Raw genomic sequence first — 11,340 nt, forward strand, 5'->3', positions numbered from 1 at the left:
AGGGGTGGTCATTCTGCCAAACTAGACAATTTTACACTTTTCCACATTGCTCTACACTTGTCAGATCTTTGCCCACTCAAAACTATTTATATCCCTCTGTAATCTCCTAATGTCCTCTTTACAACACATTTTCCTAGCTAAATTTGCTGATGGCAAAAATAGGTATCCTACCTTCATTCAAATTATTATTTTTTTTTTTAAAAACAATTTTTATATAAGAGTTGAAGTCTTAGCGCAAACCCCTGTGGCACACAACTCACGAAATCCTGCCAGCCTGAAAAAGATTTATTTATTCCTACGCTACTTCCTGCTAGCTAGCCAAATTTCCATCCATGCCAATGTTACTTCCTAAACCATTAAAAACTTTTTCCACTCTCTACAATAACCTTTAATAGTGGCACCTTACCATAAGTACCAGCTTGAAAACTAAGTATAATACACCCACTGGTTCCACATCAGCTACAAAATTTATAGACTTGGACTATAAATTTGAAAAAGAGAGGGGGTTTCAACAGTCTTTAATTTCCTGGTTTGCTGTCTGAGAGAATACTTCAATGTAATCAGTTTACCCTGCTATACAAATCGCTAAAGTCTGTTTCCAGGCAGAGGTAGATTCAAACATCAGTGCAACTTCATCAAATGTCTGCACCAAATACAGAGGGATTTCAGTAGAACTAAAAGGTTATAAAATACAAGGTAACGTTTGAATACATATAATCAGTTAGTTTCAGAAGAGCCACTCCTCTTCCTAAGGGAAGAAGCGCTGAAAGTACTGGAGAGTTGGTATGACCATCACGGTTTCCAATTTACAATGACTTTGACAAACCCAAACTGGCATATAACAAACTTGGGATAGGCAATGAAATCAGAAGAGGCAAATGTAAATTAGAGAATAAGCTGGTCAAAATATGTAAACTGCCAGAAAATAGCAGGTGATAATTAGTATTAGTGTAAAGTAGGTAGGGATTATATCGTGAATATTAAAAGGATTTATTTTAAAAGTCTTAGTTTGAGATTGAAAGTTCAATATGCCATAAAAAAAGGGTCAAAAGAGGTTTGAGTTATATAAACAACATTGCAGAATATGGAATAGAAAAATCATTAACTGGATAGTATGCTGTTCAGGCACATCTAGAATTCAATGCCCAGTGCAGGTAATAAAGACACAAGAATGGTATTCACAGCCTACAAAGTGAAACAAGGTTGATTTCTAATCTTTGAGCTCTAGATACAAGTAAATGTGGAGAATCAGCTCTTTGGTCTAGAACGCAGGTGGTCCTGTGACAAGATGTGCCTTTAAGAGGGATTTGTTCTGCCAATTCAAGGAAGGGTTGTGAACTAGGTAACATCAATTAACACAACTGGTGAAAGAACCAACTATGGTGCCTTTGTTTATATGTAGGCAATAGTTTACAGATAAAAACCGAAAGAACTGCAGGTGCTGTAAATCAGGAGCAAAATCAGAAGTTGCTGGAAAAGCTCAGCATGTCTGGCAGCATCTGGGAATAAAAAAAATCAGAGTTAATGTTTCGTGTCCGGTTCTGAGGAAGGGTAACCAGACCTGAAACGTTAACTGATTTCTTTTTCCCCCCCCACAGATGCTGCCAGACCTGCTGAGCTTTTCCAGCAATTTCTGATTTTGTTTGATTTACAGCATCCGTAGTTCTTTCGGTTTTTAAGATCAAATGCAAACTGGGTGATTGCTTTGTTAAACAGTTCAGTTTTGTCCGTAAGAACAACTCCAACCTTCCAGTTGCTACTCATTTCAATTCAACACGTTGCTCTCACGTGAACACTTCTGACCTAGGCCTGCTTCAGTGCTCAAGTGAAGTTCAACACTAGCTAGCTAGACAAACAGCACTTCATTTCATGCTTAAGAAATTTACAGCCTCAGGAGTCAATGCTGAGTTTGACAAGGTCAGAGCATGAATACTGTCCCCTATTTTAGTTACCACCCCATGTTCTGCTCTTTACTTCCTTCTCCTCCCACCACCACCATTTCTAGAATCACTGAAGTATTTTTGTCTACAATTCACACTTATCATTAAGACCCATCTTGCAGCTGTAGCTTCTTTATTTTCATCAACATTCCCTTTGTCGTTTTCTCTGGGTCCCCTCACCATTCAATCCATTTGCTCCTCCTTCCTCTGGTCAACAGCATATAAAAAAAATTTCCCACCTTTAATTTTGAGGTTGTCAATTAACTTGAAACATTAACTGTTCCTCTCCAGATGTTGATTTTTCTCAAGCACTTTCTGCAGAATTTCACATCAACCACAATCCTTAACAAAAGTTAGAGCTTAAAAAGTGTACACAGCTTAAAAGAAAAATTGCTTTTTAAAAAGGAGATAATGGAAGCAAATACCCTTTACGTTAGTGAAAAGGCCAAAACAGATGATCTACAGTAAAGTTGCCATAGTCGTATCAGATTGTAGGGGTGTTCTCTCACAAGAGTGAGGCAACTGGTGGTTTAACTTGACAGTTGCCAACTCTCAGATGAGAAGAGTTGAGAAGGAGTGTCCTTCGTAGTAATCTCAGTTAGTGCAGTAATTGAACCCTTGCTATTGGAATCACTTTACATTACAAAACCAGTTATCTAGCCAACTGAGCTAACCAACCCCCAAAGTACAACAGTAAGAAACTATGGGATACCAGTGATAAATAAGCATTGAGCAGACACTTCTTAATAATTCTAACAGCTAAATTAGAGGCTCTGGATGACATAGCACTAAAAAAACACTCCATATCTGAAGTAGTAATATTTAATATTTTAACATGCTGGCATTTTATTCAGAAGAGTGTCAACATAAAGGAAGAAATACACAGACAGTGCTCAAAAGTTATTACAATCATACATCAGAAATAGTTCTTAATCACATATGGGCTGACTTATTCAAAGTGCCCAATGATAATCTTATCCATGAAATGTAAAGCTTTTCCAAGGAAAAATAACCAGAACTTTCTTTCTGCCACACATGGTGATTTTCAGAGGCATGCAGTTAATCCTACCAGAAGGCAAACTATGCTTCCACAAACTATCCTTGCCAATTTAAACAAAAGGTTCAAGCAATGGAACACACATGTACGTACATGCAAGCAAAAACTGGAGAAATGCAGCCGACAAAGTTTCCAAATTAACTAGAAAAATCTAAGAGTACAACTATGGAGAAAAAAAAAATCTATTTTAAACTGCCAGCTCTTAAGAGCTAACTTAACAGCTAACTTAACAGCACTTAGGAACTGCCCCTCTAAGCTTTTATAGATTAATAAAGCCACCGTTTGTTCAATAAAAATAATGATAACAATGATAATCCAATGTAAACAGGGCTAAAACTTGATGACACCATGTCTTGCCAGGGGACAAAGGGAACATCATTATTTTTTGTACAACAGCACACTGAGGAATCTTATTACTTTCAAATACTGCATGTAGATTATTTTCCCCCTACAATAGTGTTCCTGTAAATTTCAGAGTTCAGTTGGTTACATGTCATACAAATGAAACATTTTTCCTGGGTTTAAAAAAAAACAAAAACCAATGTTCATGTAATCTGGGCCACAGGATAAGTTACTTTTCTATCTCCCAGGAGATACAAGTCTAGAACTAACATTAGCACATCTGAATGCTTAGTGGAACCTTGAGCGTGCTGCAATGCTGTCTAATACATTAATCACTAGCTTCATGTGACCCAAAAAATTTAATATGTGCAGTAATAACATTTCATGCAGCATATGTACTTGCATTTTAACATTTTAGTATGTTGGTTGGTAACACTGCAGGATAAAGAGCAGAGAGCAAGTTTGAAATTGACAGCTTGCCTCCTTTGAATGTTAAGTAAATATGGTGTAAACTTAACTATATTCTGAGAGCATATGGAAAATATTTACTGCGAAAATTAATACAAGTGACTAAAATTATGCTGCTATAAACACCTCTGGCTAGTTAGTGATTTCTTTTGGACAACACTGGCACAAGGGTCACTCGACAAGAAACGTTAACTCTCATTTCTCTCCACCAATGCTGCCAGACCTGAACTTTTCCAGCAATTTCTGTTTTTACTACTGACATTATGGTTCACTTACCAAAACATTTCGCATTGCTGCTGTATTGGTATCCCCAAATCCTCAATTACAACCTTAGTAATATGCAAGTGTTGACACATTACCTTGAGTTTGAATATTAACTAACTTGTATAAATGAAAAGTATTAAAATCTGAAATAAGAGTAAAAAATGCTCGAAATGCAAATCAGTTAGTATCTCAAAGAGAAAATCAGGTCAATGTCCGACATGTATCCTTCACCAGACAAAGTTAAATTATGGAGAGTATAGAAAAGGTGAGAACTGTTTCTCCGACACAGGGAATTAATGAGTTGAATAAACCAAATTATTTTAAAAAGACAAATATTAAACTCCATAAAGCAAGGGAAATATATTCAAAGAATGCACAATTGCCTATGAGAATGTTTTTCATACTTTAGTTACATTGTTGCTAAACTGCATGCTGGGGGAGGAGGCAGTAAGAGCACAGAGAGACAAACAGAAATTGCCCATTCATCACCACTCTTCGTTGAAATCAACCTTGTCAGCAGGATTCGCAGAACATTCTCATTATGGTCATTTATTCTCAAATCCAGTGATAGCAATGAGATGAGGTTTTAAAATGATTTTTTTTTTGACATGTTCTTGGCTAAAATTGGCCTTTTATAGATTAATGCGTATTTACTTCACTATAGAAGAAAAACAGTCCATTTTGCTTCCAAATCAAATTGGCAGATTTGAAGTCAGTTAACTCTTCCTTACTAAACATAATAAGCGGCAAGAATAAACTATTTACAAAAGTATTGTTACATAAAAATTGAGACAAAGCATTGTCTCACTGTATTCCATCTGCCTTTTACAAGAATTTATGGTACTAAAGGTCAAATGGCCATATGTCAAAAGCAAGTGGGCTTTCGCCAGCTTCTTGGTACCATCTATATTAAATATATGGCAGATCAAATCCTTTGAGTTAGGAGTTTCATTGGAGTGCACAATGATATTTTGAAGGCTAACAAAGTAAATTACAGTGTGCCAAAGTTCCTCCAGCATAGATGGAATTTCTCAATTCTTAATCCATCATCTGCACAGCATATTTCATAAATTCCTTGCTAAGTAAATCAGGGAATGGACAACAGAATCTTATTTAATGGCTGCATGCCATTTTGCTTTATTTGATTTCCAGAGCCATTAGTTTGGCACCAAGTATTCCTCTACTCTAGCCAACAGCTTCCTCTGTCCGAAATCAGTCACAAAATAAAGTAAATTAAAGAAAATTGAAATACGTAACATATCAAAATTGCAATTATCACCACCCAGGACTTCAGCAGCATTTCCAAATAAGTGTTAAATATTTTATGAAGTACACAGGTAAACCTTTTAGAGAAAAATATAAATTTTTTTTAAACATCAACCTGTTTGGACATGACAAGTCTCACTTCCAGGACAGAAACATCTTCTGACCAGTGGTTTGGACTCAAGACTATAATGATAATGGGGTTCTTAATTGCAAATTTGCACTGAATATGTTACCAAATAGAAGCAGAACATTTACAACACAAGGTGGCCCATTTCACTGACCTTATCAGTACTAGATGTCTTCACTTTAACAATGTAGCGTTGGGTATGTTCCTAAATTGTTTTTATATTTTTCTTAGAATATAGAATTGTACAGCACAGTACAGGCCCTTTGGCCCATGATGTTGTGCTGAACTTTTATCCTAAACCTAAGGTCAATCTAACCTCCACCCCTACCTTATACTATCATCCATATGCTTATCTAATAGCCGCTTAAATGCCCCTATGAGGCCGACTCCACTACCCTCTCCGGCAATGCATTCCACGCCCCTACCACTCTGAGTAAAGAACCTACCTCTGACGTCTCCCCTATATCTACCTCCACTCACTTTAAAACTATGCCCCCTCATAATAGCTACCTCCACTCTAGGAAAAAGTCTCTGGCTATCCACTCTACCTATACCTCTGATCATTTTGTACACCTCTATCAAGAGATCTCTCACCCTTCGTCGTTCTAAAGAGAAAAGCCTTAGCTCTGTCAACCTTTCCTTGTAAGGCCTTCTCTCCATTCTAGGCAACATCCTGGTAGATCTCCAATGCACCTTTTCCAACGCTTCCACATCTTTCCTGTAATGAGGCAACCAGAACCAGACAATACTCCAGATGTGGCTGAACCAGGCTTTTGTATAGCTGGAGCACAACTTCACTGCTCCTGAACTCAATCCCTCTTTTAATGAAAGAGAATGCACCATCTGCCTCCTTAACAACTCTATCCACCTGGGTGACAGCTTTCAAGGAACTGCAGACATGAACCCAGAGATCCCTCTGCTCCTCCACACTGCCAAGAATCTTTCTGTTAACCCTGTATTCTGCTTCCAAATTTGTCCTTCCAAAATGAATCACCTCACACCTTTCAGGGTTAAACTCCATCTGCCACTTCTCAGCCCAGCTCTGCATCCTATCAATGTCCCTTTGTAACCTAGAACAGTCCTCCGCACTATCCACAACTCGACCCACCTTCGTATCGTCCGCGAACTTACTAATCCACCCTTCCACTCCTACATCCAAATCATTTACAAAAATCACAAATAGAAGAGGACCCAGAACAGATCCTTGTGGTACATCACTCGTAGCGGAGCACCACGTTGAATATTTTCCATCCACTACCACCCTTGGTCTTCGAAGGGTCAGCCAATTCTGAATCCAATCTGCCACATTTCCCCCTATCCCATGCCTCCTTACTTTCTGCATGAGCCTGCCATGGGGAACCTTATGAAACGCCTTACTTAAATCCACATATACCACATCCACTGCTCTACCTTCATCCAAGTGTTTGGTCACCTCTTCAAAGAATTCAATAAGGTTTGTAAGGTTTCTTCTTCAAACAATTATCCAAGTATCTTTTAAATGGGAAGAAACTTTGCCAGTGTACAAAAAAAAATTACCTCTTAAATCTTAGTATTTGCTGACAAAATTTTATCAATGATAATATAAAAGGTGTTTGCTACAGTTATAGAATTAAAAGTTTAAAAAGTCCTACGTCACAGTGGCAACATGGGCCATCAAGTCTGTACCTTTTGAACAGCAATCCTGTTAGCCTCACACATCCTTTTCTTTCCTCAAAACCACTGATAAAATAATACAAGGTTGCGTAATATTCATAACTCAACAGTCAGTCACACTACACCATTCAGGCCACCTAATTCTTCTCTGAAGCCACTGACCTGAGCTGCATACATCGCTTTCTGATGTCAGTAACTTTTTCTATTGTTATAATGTAGGAAGCCATTCAGCTCTAGTTCTGTGCATTTTGGCTTCGTGTCAATCTCCTGCCTTTCTCCGTAACCCTACACATTGTTTTTTTTTTAAAAATCATCTGATGTCCTTTTGAATGTTTCATTCTCCATATGCCTGCTGCCTTTGTTCCTCTACGTGGTCAGGGATTTTGGTCTGTAAGGTGCACAACACCATCATGGTACTCACTGCTACAAGTATGTACAGAAACAAAGACAAGGCAGCTGAATCTGTGGCTGGAAACATGGTGCAGGAAGGAGGGCTTTAGGATTACTGGAATAGGCTAAAGGAGTGACGGCATCTTTACAAACTGGGCAAGCTGCCTCTGATCAGAGCCAGGAGAGTTCCTTGCATAGCATTTTGTTAGCACTGGAGGGTTTAAGGTAATTCAGCAGGAGTGAGAATTAGGACAGAACATCAGAAAGTAAGAGTAGGGTGTAAAAATGCTGAGAGACACAAACCACTAAACCAGACAGCAGTAAATTAACAGGTCAAGTTGGAGTAAAAAAAAAAGTCTAAATTGTGTTATTGTAATAAGATTGGGGAGCTAGAGGCACACATTACTTTCTGGGTTTATGATATTGTGGGGCTAACTTTAGAAAAAGGCAGATCTGAGTGTTAAACATGCCCAGTTACAAAGTGTTCAGAAAAGACAGGAACAGAAAGGAAAAAAAAAGGGTGACAGTTTTGGTTACATAAAGTTTTTTAGTGCGAGAAAAACAGGAGGTTTCAGGGGACCCAGGGTCAGGGTCAATTTGGTTACAGTTAATGAAGAATGCAATTACATGCTTGGTATACTATAGACTGGGTGGCATGGTGACTGGCACTGCTGCCTCACAGCACCTGGGATCTGGTTTCAACCTCCGCCTCGGGCAATTGTGTGGAGTTTGTATGTTCTCCCTCTCAACATTGAATTCTGCTGGATTTTCAGGTTTCCTCCCATGGTCCAAAGATGTGCTGGTTAGATGGATTGTCCTCAGTAAGTGCAGGGTTACAGGGATGCTCTTCAGACAGTCAGTTCAGACTCCATGAGCAGAATGGCGTCTTTCCACACCGTAAGGGTTCTATAGGATAGTGTTACATAAAGGGACAGTGAGGCACAAGTATTCCTAATTTGCACTTAAAAGAATTTGAGCAGCATTTGTAAAATGAGGCACTGATAGAACTGGTTCAAGAAATTAGTAGGGCCAAATAAATCAAGAGAGAGTGGAGGAACATTTAGAGGGCAGCATTCACAGTTTCTGAAGATTTAGGATGACTGTAGAAAGTGACTGATGAATTCAAAACAAGAATCATCACTGGCTGACAGCAGACTTCAATATGGTAAGACAGCTGGACCAGACAAAATGAAACCAAAAGGTTAGTGGTACAAATACTAGCTGAACAATAGACTACCTTCAAAAGAGGACATGGTTTGGGCACAGTCAAAGTATATTCTATCAATAAAGGGAAAAATAGGATAAAAATCCAGAGCTCCCTGGATAACAAAAGAAAAGAGAAATTAAGAAAAATATGCTTATGATAGGTGTCAGTTGAGAAACAAGTTGAAAAGAGGTTTAAAAGCGAAGTAAAAACCAAACTAAAGCACAGATTATTAAAAGACTGACAGCTAATGCAATAGGAAATCCTAAAGTCTTCTATAAGCCCATTAGTACTAAAAGGGTGGTAAAAAGCAGGGCAGACAATTAGGGAACAAAATAAAAACCCAATGATTTACAAATAGACAAAAGCATGCGTGAGTTGTTAAATGAATACTTTGTATGTATTTACCTATGAGGCAAATGTTGCCAGGCTATGGTGAGAAAGAAACTTGGTCACTAGAAGGATAAAACATTGATAAGGAGGTGTTACTGCATAAACTGCTGATGTTTAAAGTTGAAATGGCACCTGGACCACATGAGATGCATTTGAGGATACTGAAGGCAATGAGCACCAAAATGGCAAGGCCACTGGCTATTACCTTTCAATTTTTCCTTGCATTCAGGGGTGTGACAGAAGATTGGAAAATTGCAAACCCTTGTTCAAAAAGGTTTGAAAGATCAGCCCACTATTACAGACAAGTCAGTTCAAATTTGGCTGTCAACATGGCTTCCAGAAACAATTATTCAGGAATAAGTTAACAGACACATGGAGAAATGTAGATTGAATCCCAAGAGGCAGCAGGGATTTAGAGAAAGTCATGCTTAAATAACTTGGAGTTTCTTGAATAGAGGGAGGTCACAGAGAAAGCTGTTAAGGGAAAGACTGTGCTGTACATGGACTTTCAAGAAGAGACATTCAATACAGTGCCATACTTGAGAAAAGAAGATACAGGTCACAAAATAAAAAGGGCAGCAGCAGTATCGATACAAAATGCTCTAAGGGATAGGAAAGAGAATAATGATTAATGGTAATTTTTGGGATGGAGTAAGGTTTGAAGGGACAACAGTGTAGAACTTCAAGAAGGACACTGACACATTGGGGGAGTGGGTGCACAGGTGGCAGATGTGGAGGAGTGAGAAGTGACATAGTCACAACGAACATGGAGACACAGTATGAGGGATATTATTCTAAAATGGCGTGCAGGAGCACAGAGACCTGGGTGTATAGGTACATAGGTCATTAAAGATGGCTGGGCAGGTAGACTTAAAACAGCATTCACCATTCAAGCCTCACAAATAGGGACATTTGAGGGAGAGACCAGGGAGGTTATAAAGAGCATATAAAAAATACAGGTTAGACTTCAGCTGGAGTACTGTGTACAGTTCTAAGCATCACACCAAAAGAAGGATGACAGTCAAACGTTTTGAGAAGATTTGTAGCTCAGGTTGTGCACGATGTTGTAAACTTGCTTGCCGAGCCAGTGTGTTTGATAGCAGGGTGACAAAACGTCTGCAAGGTAACATTGTCAGTGTGCCTCTGGTGAAGCATTGGTGTTCTGTCCCACTTGTTATTTATATGCCTCGGTTCACTAGGATGGTTGGCATCACTTCTGGTTCCGTTTTTCAGTGGTTTGTGTAATCGGGTCTAGTTCAATGTGTTTGTTGAAGTAGTTCTGGTTGGAATGCCAGGCCTCCAGGAATTCCCTGGCAGCCTGTTTGGCTTGTGCTATTATAGTTGTGTTGTCCCATTCGAATTCATGTCCTTCTCTGTCCACGTGCATTGAGACCAGTGAGAACGGGTCGTGTCTCTTGGTGTTCATATATCCTTATTGTCAGTTTTCTTCTAGTGTGGCCTATGTAACGTTTCTCAGTCCTCGCATGGTATTTTGTATATTACGTTAGTTTTATTGGTTGTGGGTATGGGGTCCTTTATGTTCATCAGTAGATGTCATAGGGTGGTTGTTAGTTTGTGGGCTACTCGGATCCAGAGGCACACTGACAATGTTACCTAGCAGAGTGATGGAAACGTTTGCAATCAAACACTGGCTTGGTGAGCAAGTCCACAATCTCAAAGGATGTGAGTGCGTAGAAGTTAACGAGAATAGTTTTAGGGAAACACCACCTCAGTTATGAGTCCAAAAAAAAAAAGATCTTGTGACTACTCACCTTGCAGAAAAAAGGAAAGTTGATAAGTTTCCAAAATGAGGGATCTTGACGGTGGAAAGGGGAAATTGTTCCTACTTAAATTGAACAATGGCTCAGTGGTATTATCACTGGACTGTTAATTCAGAAACCCAGGTAATGTTCTAGAGTCCTGGTAGGATTTGAATTCAATTAAAAAATTTGGAATTAGGAGTCTAGTGATGACCATGAATCCATTGGTTCACTAGTGCCCTTTAGGAGGGAAACTGATATCGTTACCCCAGTCTCACCTACATGTGACTCCCGACTCAATGTGGTTGGTTCTTAACTGCCCTCTGGATAACGGCAATGGGCAATAAACACTAGCCTAGTCAACAACACCCAAGAACCATGGGCAAATCTAAAAGAAATGAACAAGAACTAGGGAGGGGACAGTTTTAAATATCTGTAAAAGCAGCAAATTTGGAGATAAGAGCAAATTTTTTTCC

The 11,340-nt window shown here is 38.9% G+C and overlaps 1 protein-coding gene across 2 annotated transcripts in view; it reads right to left on the bottom strand.

Annotated features, from left to right (window-relative positions):
• LOC109920222 (microtubule-associated serine/threonine-protein kinase 4-like) overlaps positions 1 to 11,340 on the bottom strand; it is a 763,378-nt gene that overhangs the window by 34,548 nt on the left and 717,490 nt on the right. The gene's annotated exons all lie outside the window — the stretch shown is intronic.

The sequence above is a fragment of the Rhincodon typus genome, chromosome 3 (assembly GCF_021869965.1).
Source record: "Rhincodon typus isolate 14 chromosome 3, sRhiTyp1.1, whole genome shotgun sequence".
In the NCBI taxonomy this organism is placed as follows: Eukaryota; Metazoa; Chordata; class Chondrichthyes; order Orectolobiformes; family Rhincodontidae; genus Rhincodon; species Rhincodon typus.